The 19950-nt window shown below is 35.6% G+C and overlaps 1 protein-coding gene across 3 annotated transcripts in view; it reads right to left on the bottom strand.

Annotated features, from left to right (window-relative positions):
• The window catches only part of LOC149421895 (protein-tyrosine sulfotransferase-like), a 399323-nt gene that overhangs the window by 216977 nt on the left and 162396 nt on the right, over nt 1-19950 (bottom strand). For all 3 annotated transcript variants that reach the window (XM_089634138.1, XM_089634137.1, XM_089634139.1), the window contains one exon: nt 9363-9423. The gene's annotated coding sequence lies outside the window, so the exon portion shown is untranslated. The remainder of the gene's footprint in view (nt 1-9362; nt 9424-19950) is intronic.

Raw genomic sequence — 19950 nt, 5'->3', positions numbered from 1 at the left:
TTAATGACTCTATCCTGAATGGCAAGCACAAATCCTTCTATTTCTGCGCTCAACTCTCCAATACTCAACCATTTGTTTGAAGAAAATTTGTCAACATACGTTTGGTTGAGATAATTGAAGTGTTTTGCGTGTAAAATATTTTGAGGTGTTTTTGCACAAAAACGGCGCTATAAAAGTCATCCAGGTATTATTATTATTATTATTATCGGCAGATCAGCAGTTCTCTCAGCAGCTTATGTTTGTAGGAAAGGTATTGTTAAATAGTTAATTTTTCACTAGGTGGCGTCGAGATATATTATATCTTCATTTAATGGTAAAATATTTTGACTTGTCAAATACTATTTGCATAAAACCTTGTCTCGTAAACATAGGTTTGCATTTAATAAATATTAATTGTTTTATGTGCATCGAAAATTCTCCAGGATACCAATACATTGACTACAAGGTATGCACATTAAACAAATGTTTTTCTGAATTATTTTTATCATGAGTGAGTTTTTGTATGATTCTGATAATTATCAGAATTTAATTATCTTAATTAATTTTACCTCCCGTCTGAAATTTATTATCTTGTCTTAATACAACACCTTCAATAACACCAGAATAATCTCCATAGAGTAAATGTTTTCCTTACTTTTCACGAGCAATTTGATTGCTTTTATATTATTTTCTTATAAATTTCAATTTATTTTTATTATGTTGCCTTTTTTATAGGTAGTCACATGGAGGAAATACACTATCGATTTTATTTTGGCTATACTACACATGTACAAACTGATAAAATATAAACTGTCGAAAATAAATAAATTATTATGATACGTGTGTATATAATTCACGTACTTATATTAGGAAGAAGAGGATATAAAAGGGGTTGGTTAGAGCAGTCGCAGCCGGCAATCGGCGTAGTCCTTAAGGGTAGCGTTGGGACGCTTGACGGAAGGCGCCCGACCCGTGACGTACGTCCGGGGCGCGTCGCCGGAAATAAATCGGATTACCAAAGAGAGAAATAAAAAATAAACAAAAAAGCCATCTCTAAATGGTTTAAGCAGTGACATTTTCTGTCTGCTGAATCTGGAAGACAAAATAAATGGCGATATTCTTTTAAATAAAAAAACGAATATCGCATGTAAGAAATACAGAATAAAACACAATCTGGATTTCAAAAAGAGGTTTGATTAATAATAAAACGTTCCACATTACAAGGAACATATTTTCATACATGGAAAATGTTGTTCATATTGGTATTGACTTTTGACAATGTATTGTCATGATAGCGCACAAATGCTTCAATTTGAAATGAAACACCTTTAAATGAAAACAGTCGAACACAAACATCAGACTAGAAGTAAGGGCAGAAATGACCTTTCTGTTCCAACGAGCAATACAGCAATATATCAAAAAGTATTCTCGTACTTCAGACCGAAAACAAATAATAAAATATTTTCAGATCTGAAACTGCGTGAACTGTTATTTATTCTTCGGTCCAAAAATAGCTAAATTGATAATAGATTAAGTTAGGACAGGATCGGAAAGATTATTAAGAAATGTAATCTAATAATTTATTACGAGTGCCTAGTTTTCTCTTCGCTTTTATTTCTTTACTGTCTTCGTGTTTGTTTTATTTTTTCCTTTGGTATATTAAAATTCCTATAAATATTATTTTTTTTTTTTTTTTTAGTGAATACCTCACAAGAGTCCCAACTGCTCCCGTCTGGAGCCAGTGAGACTATGGCATCCCCAATTGGGGGATGTTGTGAGGCTGAAGGTAAGTGGGGAAGGGAAAGAGGAAGGTGGGGAAGTACCTGGCTATTCAGATCTAGTCACTAAACACGGCTAAAGCCATTTGGAGCAACGTTTCAATTCTGAATGGTGGTCTTACACCAGAGCGATACTGGTAGTATCTTCCACTCTGGAACGTGCCGCAAATATACTATATATTATTTTAATTAATTAATTGTGAAATAACACAAATTAATCAAATAAAATTTATTTGCGCACGCCGGGTTCGAACCCGCGACCTTCGGAATGGCAGTCCAATGCGTTACCACTGGACTATGCCGGCCGTCAATGAAACTAATATAATGAAAAATCTTTATAAATTGATATATGCACCGAATAACAGAAATTATAACAATATGAAAGTAATTAACTGTAATGATAAGTTTCTTAGAACACGCATTGCCTGGTCAGAAATTATTGTTGGCTGGATTTCTTCGCGTGGAAATAACAATAAAATTAGGAACGAATGTAAAATGTGAAAGAAAAGTATAATAGTAGGTTCGTACCCATGACATAGAAAATATATGAATGGTTTTTAATTTGGAGTAGCGATTCCCGGAGTGAGAGAGGTGTGCTGGACAGATGCGCGACAGAGTGAAATAATGGAAAATTCAAGAGCTCAGAGTGTTTTGTGAAGAAGCGAAAGAGATAATTCCACGGCCTGGCTTTGTACGATAGCGCCATGATTAATGGTGGCAGCCCTGCGAGCCTAGCCGCCCTTCACAGCCGCCCTAGCAGCCTGCTGCAGGACGGCGGCCGCGGCCGGGACGAATTAGTGCGCGGGGAGGACCTAACCTAAATCATCGGATGCTCATACGAGGCGGAAAAACTAAATCCACGACACAATGAGCCCCTTTGTGGTTACGTCACTGGATTTTATGATCGATGGTTACCGGATGTCGTATGTTTATCCAAGTGTTATGTCTTCATATGTATTTATCAATGTTCCTGAAGCAGACGGATAGTTATTTTAATAAATTCTATCAATGCGCATACAAGCAGCATCTAACATAAATAATAATGAAAAATGCTCCACGGCGGGAAATAAAATCAGATGTTTGAACCATATTACACTGCGCAGTGGTGAACGTGAAGCTCTTTCAATCGTGTTATATGAGTTTTTCGTGAATGATTTGTTGCAAACAGCGCTCGGGGCAAAAGTCCAGTGCGACATTTTCCGAACGATGTGTCAGGAACATAATGTAAATCCTCTAATATTGTTTCCATTGAAACAGATTTTATAAATTCTCCGACTCCGAATATTCTTAATCTGTGCGAAATAAGAATCCGGAATGGGCGAATATAATATCTACTTGACAAAAGGCCAACACAGAGATGTAAGGGGTGGGTAGGTACATACTAAATAAAGAGCTGGGTACCTATATAACATCACGTAGGGTACGGAAGTTCTATCGTATTGGTATAAAGCATCGGAGAAAGAAAACATACATCCTGTTTGCGTATACTGCCGGGTGAAGAAGCGATTCAAGTGTTTCTGAATTTCTTTTCCCGAATTTTCCCAATAGCGTCGATTCATCTGCCGGGTCGTCTTGCCTTACAAATCCCTAATCCATACAAGTTTTCAAATAAAATTGGAGCTTTGAAAAACGGAAGGATATATATTTTAAATAAAGTTATCAATCATCATTTTGCTGCCTACAAAGGAGATGTGTGCGAGGCGGCAGGTGCCATTTTCTGAAGTGTTCATTTCGTTTATTCCCAATTATGACGGCTCCCATTCAGAGAAGTGTTTCTTGCCGCAATTCCAGATTTCGGGATATTCGATCCAATCAGCGCCGAAATGAAAATCTCCGTGTTTTGAGACTTTATCCGATACGATACAGGTAGTTATCTACCTGTCGATTACGCAGGAACACCTTCCAACAGCACCCCAACAAAGAAATTAAATGCTTTTTATTAAATTTTACGACAGCTTTTGGTATCAGCTTAAATTTTAAAGGGAAAAAATCTATAACATTCAGATAACTCTTCTGGAATTACTACTCCATTCACCATCAATTTTTACATAATTACTGAAGGAAAGCAGTTGAAAATGAAACTAAATTCTTATTATTCAACACCGATCCCCGGCATTCCCGTGTGACGGCAAAATTATATTAACGTGTGATTTTTCATTTAATGTAAATATGGTTGGGTCAGGGTTTTGTGATGTAGGTTTTGAGTCACGAACCGTAAAAATGGCTTTGCAGCTATTAAAAAATAAACATAATTTATCTATCTATGTGTATGGTAAGAATAAGAAAACGATCTTATTCTTACCAACGCCTTACTTACCGCTACCTTTAAATAAACGAAATTTCGGCAATTTGCAGTGATGATTAAATTGGACCAAAACATTAGCCTTTAATCAATGGGAAACCCTCTTCCAGCAAAAACACACATGATTTCCCAACACGTTTCACGTATAATTTGAGCTGCTCCGCGTCGAGCGCTATCGCCACGCTTCTTTATTGTTTTCGTTCAATTTCCCAAGTAATTAATTATGCATGTAGATCCCTGCTCACATTCCGCCAATCACTATGCAAAACACCCTTGATTTACATGCAAAACCATCGCCGGCTATTAGAACAGCGATTCCAATCCAATCGCCAAGCGCCAGCACCTAGCGCCTAGCCAGCCTTTCTATATGCTAGTATCTAGTACACTCTCATCATCCCTCGATAGAATGTTCATATAGTGGAAAAAAGTGTAATCGAAACTAGGGTTAGCAATTATCACAAAATACTAGATGAAAAAGTAGAAAAGTTACTTTATCGGTTGCTTTCTCAAACAAACTGATATCGTCAGATCAAAGACGAAACTAATAAGTACTTTATTATATTACACTATAAAAGGTTCATATGCTAATATAATCACTTCGTAAGTTTACCAGTTTTTTGAGCTATTGCTGTTTTCAATAGAGATGGCAGCTTTATTCACAATTTTTGGATACAAACAGCATTACGATAGAAACAAAGACAGCATTATTTTTCCTAGAGTGCGAAGGGAATTCACAGGACAGAGTGGAGCACCATCCAATCTGCGAATTATCATAATTCAATAATATGTGTGTTCTACGACATTCTAGGTCACTAAGGGTTATCTTGCAGATCATGCACAAAAATAGATGATACTTTCTTTTATCTATTCCCGTTCGCCTTCCGCAGGGTCAGAAAAAGAAAAATGATATTACTTTGACATTGATGGGTAAAGTTTTGTATTTTAGTAAAAATATATAATTTCATTACTCCCCTGCCTAACATTAAACCCATTCCTCCATAAATGGGAAAATTATACACAAGCCAAGCGGGAGTAATAAAATTGAGATATATATACGTTTCAGAATATGAAATCTGTAATGCTTTTCAGATCAAAGGTGGTAGTACCAAAAGGGGATAATTATGTAGTGGTATTGTGTCAATTAGTTTAGCTCCAATGTATTAGGTGTTTTTTCATTATGTGAATACTAAGTGTCCAAACTGTTCACTACCGTCTGGGACAGTGAGACTATAGCCTTACCAATTGGGGCATGTTGTATGGATGAAGCGAGGGAAAGGAGTTGAGAATAGAAAGATAGGGAAGTAATCTTTATATTCAGATCTGGTCATCAAACATGGCAAAGCCATTTCACATCTCAATGGTGGTCTTTCACACAAGGGTACAATATTTTAGCTTCGATTTCGAAGTTTCAATTCGTTGATTCAATCATGAAATAATGACATGGTGGCATGCTTTATATTTCACAAAAAAACATATATCCCACCAATTTAAAAAAACTGAAACTTCTGAATATCACATGTATATAATTATATATATAATGGAGTAATGCCTATTACTACGGACATCACCAGTAAGGTTCCCACTAAAGCACACAAAATATAAACACGCGACAAGATTTAGAAGAAATCTTATTAATACCACTAGCAAACAAAATAATATTTCAAAAAGGACCTTACAATGACTTTTAAAGAATATGACAACCTTCCACGTAACATTAAACGAATACATGATGTACTCCAATTTAAATCATCACTAAAAACATTCCCCAAACAAATGTCACTACACCTTTAACGAATGCTTTAGGTTGATTTAACACCTCTGTTTCTATTTGTATATTTAAGCAATGTATTATTATTATATGTTCTGGTCAGATGTAAGAAATAGGATATACTTTCAACTTTCAGTATACTTATACAAAAAATGTTTTTTTAAATTATGAACAAATAACAAGCTAAAATTCACCACATAAATGGAAATGTGCTTGTTTTCATTCTTTTAGCTCGTACATTATTTGATAAAACGTACAACTCATATTAAACACATATTTAATCTTACAAACTTTAAACTATTTTTCTTTAGAACCAATTTGCTAGTGCCGAAACCAATGAGAGGGATTTAATTTGGTAATAAAAAACATAATTTTATCACCCTGCAGTAATGCCAAATAAAATTCAGAATTAAAAGCTATAACACCGCGATTTTTCGTACTTTTCCATCTAATCAATGATAAACAATAAAATGAAACTGCCGATATAAATGTATATTTTAGAACTGGGCGTAGAATTCCGATGTATTTTTCGATAAAAATCTAATAACCACAATTTCGAAGGAATTTATTGGAAGATACAATTTATTTATACTGCCTCTTGCGTCGGGGGTGGGAGGCGGTAGGAAGCGATGTATACCCTTATCATTTTTAACGTGATGGGTGTGTAATGCGCAACCTTATCGGTGACGCGGAAGTTGTAATAACCAACCACCTATCATTGATTTACGGTAAAATATTATGTAACCTGTGCGAGATATATTACCTACTAGGACCTAGAGGTATAAGTTATGGGTAAAGAATTAGGGTGAGATAAATTACATGCAATATGAAAAAGATGAGATATGGATAAAGAGAAATAAATTATTATACAAAACAGGGAGATATACTCGTACATACATACCTACGTATGTGAAAATTCGTGACAAATTATGTGCGTTATATGTAAAAATTAATGAGGTAAATAATTAAATGAGACTAGCTGAGGTCCCCGGCGTTATCCGGGATTTACAGAAAGTTTTTCAAAATCAGATGTTAACAGTAATTTTCCTATTATTTTGAAAGTAAAGTGAGCGAAATTAGTTTTTTTTAAAGAAAGACAAGCATTCCCGGGTTATGAATAACCTGACAATATTTGAATATTTCCTACTACAGGTACAGTAAACGGATAGTGTTGCTTGTGTTGTGATGGCGGACTTAGCCAGTCGAGGAATTGAACACACTACGCCTGGGTGGGACCCAAACCTTCTGCTGTAGGGGGTGTGACACTCTTCTTTATATAAACAGATAGATATAGGCAAATAAAAAAAATGAAGAAATTACGCGCCGATTAATATTTAGTTTGTTCAAAATCTTAAATCTCCAAAAGTTATTCACCGATTGCTTTGAAAATTTGACATATCGTTGCATTCGAATACGCTTGTGTTTTTATATACCTGTATTATTTACCACCTGTGACAGGTAAAAATATGCTTTATTGAAAAATAGCGTCATCTGTTGGAAGTAAAAGCAACACGCGCTATTTTTCTCTATCTGCACAGACAAATTGAGCCACAGCAAAAAAGCATACATGGCAGGGAGAAGCTAGTTTAAAATAAATTGCGACAAGTTGCAAATAAATAAACAAATCATCAATTAAAGCAAGAAGAGACCCAATGGTAACCCCTTAGGCCTCTGGCATATTCTGTCAGAATTTGTGCGTATTTCCGCATTGCACAAAATCCAAATAAATCGAATATTTCTGAACTTATCAGAAAACTAAAAGCAGTGTTTGAAAGGTGATGAAACGCTTTCAATTACAAATTTTGAATGAAACTACAAAACTAAAAAACGTTTTTAAAATTGCTCACCGTGCTTTTTTTGTTTGGATCATATTTCTAATCATGACAGTAGGGGAGACATAACGATTTTACCAAAAGCCTAACAAATTAGGCCGAGGGGTTCATAATAAATTGATTCATACCAAAAAAACTTTTAACAGTGTTGAATAATATCGGAAATAATGAGAAGGCGTTTATCGATTTACATGAAATTAAACATTGAATAAGTCTCCTTCGTCAATCATAATTTCAACATTCATTATTAAAATGACAGTACTAAAACGGGATACAGATCACTGTAATCCAATTACAAATAAAAAGTATGTATTGTAATAAAGAGACATACTGTCGTGTTATTATTACTTGACAACGATGTATTATAACGATCGGAAACTTTTGCTTTGAACGGAGAATAAAGCCAATCACATTACTTTGACGACGCGGAACATTAAAAACATTTTAACGAGAGATTGGTGGAAGTTAGGAATAACATATAGTAATAATAATATTTGGATGATTTGTATGTTTGTATTTGCGCTGTACAAATATATAATACATTTCTACAATGATCTATGTTATTACTAACTATATAAGGAGATAATACACACTTGAGATTAAGACTGTTTATTATTTATTAGCGTAATTTATATACGGTATGAACGCACAGGACATAATTGGACTTTCCGGTATTTATTTTGATAATATATATTTGTTCTTTACTAAATAGGCGTGTTTAGGAACGGAAAAACAATTTTTATGCTGGGCGGTACTACAGTACAAGGTTTTTTCTTAAATGTAATTCGTCCCTCGGTAAAAGACACACTTCAAATAATGTAAACCCAATAAGAAATGTGGAAAAAAAATGAAATAAAATAAAAATATCCATAGGGAAAGATAAAATTATTTGGTTATGATTGTATAACTGCAGAGAATTGCCAAAAATACATCTATTATAATGAACTCAGCAAATTAATATTATTAGAAAAGTATCCTGAAATTCTAATTATCGACATACACTCACGAAGAAAACCATGAAGAGAGCTGCATTAGAATTTCTATTTTGAGCTTTAGGAACTATTAAATATTTACTTCTTTAATAATTGCAAAATTATTATTAAAAACTTAAGTTTCTTCATCAGGATAGACAGTAACATTTAATATTACATGTAATAATCAATAATCGCTAAACAGTCAATACGCCGTGGTGCGCAGAATTTTTTGTTTGAAATGTTAACAATAGAAAAAAATCGAAAGAGTTGAAAATCATCTGTCTAAGTTGAAATTATGTAAATACCTATGTTGAATTATTATTAATAAAAAATATAAGTGACGTTGTTTTCAAATAAACTGGGTCAGAGAGGGCTAAACACAAGGTATGCAATATCAACAAATCCCCAAAATACTGTCAACTGAAAACTGTATTTCCGGCGGAAGCAGGCAGTGGGTAGATAGTAGAAGCCCCCCCCCACCATTCACCACCAACCCGCTGCCGCTTCTGATTGGGCTGTATTGGATTCGTTAAATAAACAGGACGACTTTTTCAAAAAGATAAATAACAGTGAATTCGACCGGAAATTGTTACGGATAGTTTCAATAAAATGGAAGTTCGATGATGGGAAGCTGATTCGCAGTAAGAATAAACATAAAATAAAATAAAAAAGGCAATATTACATATTATGTTCAAATGAAATAAAAATATTTATAAAAGAGTGACTTACAAGTAGTTTAATGTGAACTTTATTGAAGATTGTGTAAATTACGTCATCTTGGTAACAAAACCTGCAATAAAAGAAAAAAGAAAATTATTCAACATATTGAGACTTTCATGGCCAAAAGTATTATGGTGGTTTATTTTTGGGGTATTATGCCGTGTTGTGCTTTCTGAGATAGTTTCGGAGAGCATTAGTGTGTCCATCATCACATCTGCTCTGACGATGGACACTGTAATGTTGTCCGAAACGTTGACTAAATAACGATGTCACGCAACACGGCATCGTACCCCATAAATAAATCATCAATTAAATCAATATAAAGGTTAACAAATACCGAAAGTTTCTTGCATATTTTAAATATATCAATAAAGTATTTCACTAACGAAATAAATTACTATTAATTATTTTTATAAGCAATAATTGTTCTCCTGAAACACTCATCCACATTGAAAAAATCTCCTGATAAAAAATACATGACGCCAACGGGACACGAACCCGTGTCCATTCAATTTCCGGTCGAAAGCTCTGACCACTGAGCTATGGAGGCTTATCTCTTACCCGCGAAATTATTCAATATATGCTAGTGTTTCATTCAACAATTACTGCTTGTTACATTTTTTTCACCTGAGAACAACCAACTTTATTTTATATGAGAAAGGCATTGTAAGTGCTAACTCTCTCACTAGATGGCGTTGAGACAAATTGTCTACATTTTTAGGTGAAATACTTGAACTTGTCAAATATTAATTATTATTTTTTTGATAAATTAATGTTTTTAAGACGAGATTTTATTTATGCATAGCACAAAGGATAACAATTATTTTTATAAGCAATAATTGTTCGCCTGAAACACTCATCCACATTGAAAAAATATCCTGATAAAAAATACATGACGCCAACGGGACATACAGGAAATATATATATATATATACGGGACATACATACACGGAAAAATACATGACCCGTTGGCGTCATGTATTTTTTATCAGGAGATTTTTTCAATGTGGATGAGTATTTCAGGAGAACAATTATTGCTTATAAAAATAATTGTTATCCTTTGTGCTATGCATAAATAAAATCTTGTCTTAAAAACATTAATTTATCAAAAAAATAAATTACTATTACATTATGAACAGATGTGTTTATTTGTTTCGCTCTAAATTCCTTTGAACTTTTTATGAGTCAGTTCCGGGGGGACGTTACCCAAAGTTTTCGCTTTGGCTTTAGGTTGTTACTCCAAAATAGCGATCTTCCAACTTTCGTATAGCAGTCAGGTGACTGTGTTATCGTTCCTTCAACCTTTCGATGGATGATGACGTTGCCGATCTCAGAAGTGATGGTAGTAAATTGGTCATTTCGGGACTTTCAGGTGAATCAATTTTAAGGGAAAAAGCAAACATAATTTTGCGAAGCAAATATTGACAGAATCAGAACTTAATAAAGTAAAAAAACCGTGTGCTAAAGCAGAAAATCTTTCTAACGGTGATTGACAATCATAGATTTTTACAATTTTTTAAAGACCGCTAAAACATTTTAATTATGAGCAATGAAGTTTTAAGATAACCATATAAAAATAAAACAAGACCCTATACTTAAAGCGAGAAAAGGGCTGTTAAAACAATAGGTATCCGGGTAGAAGCTACGTCATAGCTACGTAGTATTTTTATTTTATAACAGTAAAACCCAAAATCATCTAAAGAAATTGAGGAATGTGCTTTCTCGGTAGGTTTTAAGAATATTTGAGTGTTTGCATTTTTAGAGTGTGATAAACAAAGCAAAGGAGTCACTTTGACAGATGGGTTATTTTGGGGGAGAGAAGTGTTTGGGACGGAAAAAGCAGTAGGGCGATAAGTAGGGTAACCTCTCTTTGGGGTTTGGTATTGGTCGGATGTTAGATAAGCTTTTGCATTGCTGGATGAAGACCTCACAAATATCTTCCGTCTTCCTAGAAATGGTCCATTTAGGTGTAACCGACGTAATGAAAAAGAAGCACGGTAAAATAATAAAAAATGTTTACGAAAACAATATTTTTGAACATGCCCTACATATGGAATAGAGCAGGGCAGATTTTTTCCTTTGAGAATTGAACTTGTAATAACCGGCCCAGAGTGAAAGTGTTTACAAGGAGAAAACTTACTGTTATGAAATACTGTTCATGTAATAAAAATCTGGTCAAATAATTCCTTGTCCTGTTAAAAATGAGATTGCGAATGAATTGAAAGAGTTCCTAACAAAGTATCAGTCAAAAGCAAATTTTTTTGTGAGGAGGACGGAACACGTGTTCTTACAAATACTGATATTGATAATGACTTACTAATATTGTAGCATTCCGTCATGATATATATTGGGAAAATAACACGCGTTCTCGATATGTTCTGAATGACTAATATTTTACCAGGAAGTTCGCATGCCGTCACTTTTTTAGCAGGATAATTTTTATCCGTATACTCTTACGCCACAATGGTTATCGTTTGAAGATTTTGATTTCAAAATTGTTAAGTAAATGTAAATTGACGCACAAAACCAGGAATATAAAAACCGCGAAACCGCGCAATATAATTAAGATGAAAAGAACATTTTAACGCAAGCCCGCAACATTATGATCTCCCTATCGTATGAATACGTAATTGAGTGTGTTAAGCAAACTCTCGCAAGAGAAAACAATTTATGATGATATGCAAAAACTTGACAGATTCTTCCAAGAACAAATGGCTTAGTATAAGGCTGGAAATAATTAAGGGGTGGTTTGGTATCGCAAGCGTGGACGATGTTGGCAGACGCCGAGCATTAAGAATAGTGGTCTGCTCGTACAAACATTCATCACTTCATTCATCGCGGCCCATGGAATGGGTCCAGCCACCAGAAATAACTGAGGGGGTGGTTTGGTATCGCAAGGGCTGGCGATGTTGGCAGACGCCGAGCATTAAGAATAGTGAACTGCTCGTACAGACATTCATCACTTCATTCATCGCGGCCCATGGAATGGGTCCGGCCATGAGAAATAATTAAGGGGGTGGTTTGGTACCGCAAGGGCGGGTGATGTTGGCAGACGCCGAGCATTAAGAATAGTGGTCTGCTCGTAGAGTCATTCATCACTTCATTCATCGCGGTCTATGGAATGGGTCCGGCAGATCATAAAAAAAGCTTTGCGTGACTGATAAGTAGGTAATAAAATATTATAAATAAAATATATCAATAGATAATAATCAAAGAAAATATGATAAAAGTTAAGATATTTGAAAGAAATCGCGTTAGAAAACTGAGGATAAAAACGGACTATGGCTTTGGAAAAAAATTATAGAGTTTGAAAACGTAGTATTAATTTCAAAATAAGAAATAAGTTTAAAAAGTAAAAATTAACCCGAAACTACAGGCCAGAATCAGAGCTTTTACCCAAATGCTACAACGTGAGGCAGTCAGAGAAAAGATAACGTAACAGAATAATTTATAATTCGGGACCATACTTTCAGAAGCCACTTTAATCGTTGAGTGCTTCCACTTCAGAATTAATGAAGTATCATACCATACCTTTTAAGAATTATTTGCAAGTAATTTTCAAGAGTTCAAACCGAAATTCCAGACACAAAAACACATTTTTTGCGTGGCACACCATTTAATTATTGCTATGGCGGAACACATCTGCGGATCATTAGCAACGAATTAATCCCCGCGCGATTTGATGCCAGGGTTCAATAAATAATTCGAAACATCCCCAGACAATCTCGATCTAAAGTTTCTTTAAAGTCTTGGGGCAGCGAGGAAACGGATTGACCGCACTTGAATAATACACTATCTCTATGACGCATTTATTCACGTCTTATTGAACTCGAACTCGGGCACGGACTGCCAGACAAGTGAACAACGCCGTTCAAATGCACAAAAAAGTGTCGCCAAGAAACAGGGTGGACGAAACACGATAATCAATAACGGCACATCGGAACTTGATGGATAGGTTAAGTACTAAGGTAGTATGGAAGAAATTTTAGGAATCAAGGTTATTTAGGAAATTATGTATTGGTGGAGTCGAATCAATCTGAACAACAGGGAGAGAATGAGGGTTGTTAGGGAAACATCGTTTATATAAGGTCGGTAAGTAGCTAGCTTTTATTAAGATATTAAATATTTGAATTGTATCTCTTGTCGAGTCATCTTCAGTGGAGTAGGTACCTACGGCTGTCAGGCGTAAGTACTGGGCAGTGTGACGAGCAGACAGGTGGTTAGCAGATTACTACATATTCAATAGCTAGGCGTGAGAAAGAATTCTACTGCGGAGATAAATTGAGAAAAGTAGTAATAAAAATATTTTACGATCCAGCCGCCGGATAATAAAAAACAAAAACGATAAAAATTAAGACAAGGGTGTACGAAATAAGGGATTAAACGTATTACTGAAACCCGCGCGTCTGAAAATAAACGAACAACTATAAATTGACAAGAACAGTCAGCTAAATAAAGTTTACCCGTGTTATAAAATCTCCTGAAAGTGAAAATAAAAAAGCAGCCCTAATGAGAAACGGAACTATCGGAATCTGGTAATGTAATAAAAAGTTGGATCGGCAAAAAATAGAACGGCAAAGTGCTCGCAGAAGTAACTTGTGTTTGTTATAGAGCTGTCACACTGAATCGTCACACAGATAAGCAGGGAAAGTTTGTTTGGCGTGACGAAGGAATAGGTGGTAGTAGTTACAGATATAAGGGTGGAGGAGGGTCGATACAGATAAACAACGGAGATGAAAGGTTCGACAAAAACGGGGCGGAAATGAAACATGGACAGAGTGAATAGAAATAATTCTTAAACAAGGGAAACTAGAATACACCATTTTATATAGTTAAACAGGAACTAGGACTGGGGTACACATAATGAATGGGAGGAGAACAAAGAGGATGTTTCATTTTAATGAGTTTGTTTTGTTGGTTCAGTCAGGGCCCACAAGCCTTTCCGTACCAAATCGGTGCACAATACTCAATACAACAGCTTAGCTATAGATGGTATTTGCTCTTCACGATAAATATTGTTTGCAAGGGAAACCCACACGCAATGATATAACATACTCTACGTTGATGGATAGAGCTGTATTTGAAGAACAGAAGATGCCCGGCGCGAGGGACTCTTCTAAGGGACGCGAATAATATTAGGTAGGAAACATTTGGAGCGTAAACTCCTTCGTAAGTAGTTAAATTGAAAACGCAATATAAACTGTGCTGTTTTTCCCAAGCCCGCCTTCCAATTTTGGAGGCCGGCTTGGGTACCGCCGCCCCGGGAACCATTTATTGGTTAACCAACACCTCTGATATGGGTCATATGGGATGATTTAGCAGGGGTACCCGGGTTTATCGGGTGACGTGTTTTCAGGATGCACCTACCCACTAGTTGCGGAGAGTGCCAGATTGGGAGAGGCTGAAGACCCTTTGACCTCTCTAACTGGTCTTTCGTCCTATCCACCACACACACCACAAGATTCCTCCCCACCCCTCATACCCTTTCCCTTCCCAGGATATCCTCTCCTTCCGTTTCATAAACTACGGACAAAAATATTATTTCTAAGTTGCTCTATTAAAATATAAGTACTGTATCGGTAGAAATATCAAAAATATATTATCATGAAAAACGTTTTACCGGCATGATAAATTATTCTTAAAATTTTAACCATACTTCAAAGAAACTTTTTTTGTTTCCAAGATTGTTATTGGAATTGATTAGAAAATAGTTCATTCCGAAAAATAACTTTATTAAGGGTAAGATTAATATCAGGCAAATTTAAGAACTCAAAGGGCTACATAAAAAAAATTCCCCACTAAACGGGGAAAATATTATTCGGCACAAAATTTTCGTTGGTTGTCGTTCTGGGTTAAACCAACTCGTTTAGTCGACAGCACTGACTACGGAAGAAGTCTGCCTATTTTCTGAACCCGCAAGGAGTTGAGTTTGGATGTCGGGAGCTCGAGGAAACACGATCTGGATTACATAAGCTTAGGTACAACACGTGTTTTCCACTAAATGCGTGAAGGTTGTAAAAAGCTCTACGATAATTATGTTAATCTCAATCATGTTCAGGCATAACCCAGGCAACCAAATACACGGGGCTTACTTACATCATTGAATAGAGTATTGTTTAGCATTAAAATACATCTGATCATAGTTAGATGTTAAAAGGATATTTATTTTTATCGGACGGCCTCCAAGGTTGAAGGTAAAAGGTCTAGATTAGCAATGCAGGTTCAAATCATTGCGTACGCAAGTACATGTTATTTGATGAATTTGTGTTATTTCATAATTTATTCTTTTAAAATAATATATAGTATACTTGCGGCACGTTCCATAGTGGAAGATTTTCTGTATCGTCCTGGTATAGGATCACCATTCAGAATTGAAACTTTGCTTGAAGTGGGTTTGGCCGTGTTTGGTGAAAAAATCGGAATAGCCAGGTTCTTTCACACCTTCCTCTTCTCCATCTCCTTTACATACCCACTACCTTCAGCCTCACAACGTAACTCAATTGGGGATACCATAGTGTCAGAGAGCAGTGGGACTCTTGTGCGGTATTCACATGTTTTATTTTTATTTATTACACATAAATAGATCCACTTCATGTGGTCTGATATAAACAGAGGTACATTTTACATTTTAATTTGTGCTTCTTATACTAATTACATACATTTTTTATTTATTTTTCTTAAATTAGGCACTTTTTTATTCTCATTAGGATCTAACGCTATACATTTGAATTCCTGAACAAAAGAGAAAATTTCTTGAAAACAGACATTTTTTCTAGGTACAATATCGAAACAATTAGCAGTGTTGATTTCTGTCATTCGGAAAGTCAATTTCAGAACAATATTTAGAAATAATTTAAATATTTTAAAAACAGAAACTTTTAAAAGAAATTAAAGTCAGACCTCAAGAAAAGTGCTGCAGGCTAAAATAATCTGCATTCAAAGTAAAAACCGCTTAATATCCGGATTCGGGCCGTGGTCCGCCTATTGCCTTTAGCTGTTATAAAGTGTAATGATTAAAGTAATTAAAACGAAATTTTAATGTACATAAGTAGTACCTATAGAAAGAACGAAAATGTTGCTTTTATAATGAGCTACGCATGATGTACGGTGTAATTATATTTTAATGCCATAATTGGAGTAAACAGATGTTGCCTTAATAGGCACAATTTATAACAAAATATCGCTGTGCTGTCTGGTATCTCAAGAGGATCATTGGGACAATGAAGATACTTATCAAGTACCATAAAACTTGTACTTACGCAACAGTTATTCTTCAAGGCGAGTTCCCGGGAAGCTTCCGCACAGGGAATCAGAAGGATTACCTACAAACAAGGCAGTTAATCATCCGACAAAAGGTTATAGCTCTATTTTTACGAGCGCCATTCTCTTCGGGCAGTAGTTAAAACAGAGCTTCACTAACTACCAACTTAAACGAAGGAAGAGAAGAATAATTATTTGGCTATGAATGAACAACACGAGCCTTTTTTTGACTCTCGCGGAATTTTCTCCGTTTGGATTCATAAAAAAGTCATATCAGAGGAATTAAAAGACTTCAAAATTACGGCGGAAAATATTCTTGTGATTTATAGCAGCCTCCTTTTAAAACAATATTTCACGGAATGCTTTCAACGAAATTCGCATAAATCACTTACCTCAATAAAGAAATAGGAGAATTCTTACGGCTTCATGCGTGATTCATTACTTTTTCAAACTCACATTTGCGCTGAAAAAGTGGCAGCTTGTATTGAAGCACTAATTTAAAAAAAAAAACGATATCGGTATTATGTCGGCGTGAATGTTGACAGGCGGATGGGAAGTATTCTGATACAAAGTTGATTTTAATAAAAGGAAAGCTTGGTTTGGAAGTCGCTAAGGAGTCGAGTTTCTCAAGGTAGCGCGCGGCGGTAGGCGGAAGAGACATAGTAACTTGTTGTAGGGTGGCTGGTTCGGGTCCCGGTGGACTGCAATTAGACGCCGCGTCATTATTCAGCAGACTGTAATCAGTGTTAGGCCCCCGGCGGAGGGGAGGCAAGTAATTTGATCACGGGGTGCTTTATTTGTTTGGGGGTAGTAAAAAAATAGAAGTATACGGATAAAAGGGTTTTTTCGACCAGTCCTCGGTACAACACACGACAATGTTACGTGCTTTTTCTAATAAATATCATGACGGAATGTGATAATATAGATGTGTCAATATCAATATCAAAACTTGTGCGAACAAGTGTTCCGCCGTCCTCATAAAACATTCGCCTTTTACTGATACTTTGTTAGGAGCTCTGTCAATTCATTCGTTAACAGGAAAACAAATAATTTGACTAGATTATTAATAAATTAACAGTATTTTATATCAGTAGGTTTTCTCAATGTATTTACATCATGATGGGTAGTGTAACTTATCCGTTTTAACATTTATTTTGCATTAAAACTGATCCATACTCTCGACTACATTTATTTTGGAAATAAAAAATAGTGTTTCTAGGCGTAAAAACGATGAAATCTAATTACTAAAAACCTACCTATTTATCCTACCTTTCTATTTTTTATCGAATAACATTTCTCGAGAAAACAAAATAAACTTGAGAACTTTTCGTGAATGACGCTTGATAATTTACATTTATCGCTGGGGCCTAAAATTTTTATGGCAAAAACAAAGTAGCAAGCACTAAATGTTACTCGTTTGACCACAGCTCTGAACTAATACATCCCCTGCACATGCACACTGCAAAATGTTCAGAAGTGCCATAAAGCGGTTTAGTTCTAGGTGGAGAGATATGCAAGCACAAATGAGCGTTTCGAATAACTAATTGAACATTATTACAAGTTGGGATGCATGTTACCTAGGAGGTTGAACGACAAGTACGAGTAGCTACCGATTGCGGCTTATAATCGGACGGTTTACTCTAATACCTGCTTTACGCTTTACACGATAATTATTTTCATACTTACGATTTCATGCAGATAGTTGGCATTAGAGAAGAAATAATATGAGATGGTACTAAATCGTCAAAAAATGACGACATCTAAAATGGCGAACATAACCATAGGTGTAAATCATGAAAGCATGTGTCACTGTCATTTACGAACTGTGTCACGTGCTTGGTCATTATCCAATCGATGCTTTTGTTTACCCGATCGTCTTTGAACCTTTATCATAATGATTTTTATAGGTATCCCTATACCTTAGCGATACTGCCTACCTGATCGGTGCGATATTCGTCTACTATACGAGGTGAAACTGCCAAAACTCGGCAGCGCAGATGCCAAAGCAATAGCTGTCACAACCCTGTCTCTTTCTATGATAATCTGTGAGTTAACAGTACGTATGTAAAGTTAACGTACACTTCACATTTGTAATATAGTTACGTAAATCAATGAGAGATGGCAGAGTAATGTCCGCCATCTGAAACTGTACGAAAATCGGTAACATCAACACACGTCACTCTCAATACCAACTAACAAAATAGAACAGGTCCATTTTTTCATCCCGATTAGACAAACTCTATGAAAAAAGGAATCGTGTAAAACGAGTATAACAGCGTTTGCGAAGTTTGATTGATAGATATTGTCTACGAGCACTGACCTAGAAATAGTATAATGATTACATTGATTTGAATATTGATTTGATATCACATAAGTGTACAGGGCATTTGTTGAGTAGATGTGATGAAGAGAGGTGCAGGTGAGCAGTGCCCGCTGCAGCCACACACCCACAGTCTCTAACGACAAGTGTTTCTCGGATAATGACTTGACTTCGGAAGCCAGAAATTGAGGGGCATGGTCCTCATTAATTTTGAGTGCTAAATCCGAGGTTATTTCGGAAGAGTCACGCGTTTGGCAAGGTGGCGGGCCTGTCTCGGGGTGAATTAATTGGATGTTTTAAAGAAAGAAACTCAGGGTTTAAGAAGAGATTAAAAAATGGTCGTTCAGATTATACAGATATAAAAAAATAATACAATCTAGGCTATTTTTTAGAATTATAATAATCTTAAACTTTTAATAGATAGAACGGAGAGTATCCAAAAATTACCTTTTCATTTTACATCGGTCGGCATTTAGGGTACGTTCGATATTAACAAAGATTCGTTATTATTATTGACAGTCAAGCAGTATTTTAGGCATGATGCATTGGTTATAGAGAGTTGTGTGTTGTGAAATGTTGGAACACGCGCAGTGTTTATGGAAATGTAGAAATTGTTTCCAGACTAATTAATCTTCAAAAGGGGTTGTCATATCTCCGGAATAACTGATCTAGACTTTACCTTCTCGGGTTTATCGCAATGGATGCTTATATAGCAGCGATGCACAACCCGTGGCCCGCGAGCTCATTTCGTTCTGCCAGCGAGAATATTTTTCCACTGCGGCTTTTTCTTTTGTGCTTCCTATTATTTGATATTTTGAACGATTTCGGTTTTATAGGGGTTATTATATGTTGTTTTTGAAAACATAGAAGTAAAGTAAATTACTTCGATATTTCTTATTATAGCAATCGAATGAATCTTAAATATTTTTATTCAGTCGCGCAAAATTAAACCTACCCCTTGCAGCCCGAGAACATATTGAAAGGAGATAAATTGGCCCGCTGATGGTGCATTACTGT

This window comes from Hesperophylax consimilis, chromosome 8 (genome assembly GCF_061612785.1).
Source record: "Hesperophylax consimilis isolate HC1 chromosome 8, BYU_Hcon_1.0, whole genome shotgun sequence".
Taxonomy (NCBI): domain Eukaryota; kingdom Metazoa; phylum Arthropoda; class Insecta; order Trichoptera; family Limnephilidae; genus Hesperophylax; species Hesperophylax consimilis.
Note: the sequence above shows the minus strand (reverse complement) of the source record. Positions and strands in the feature narration are given on the sequence as shown.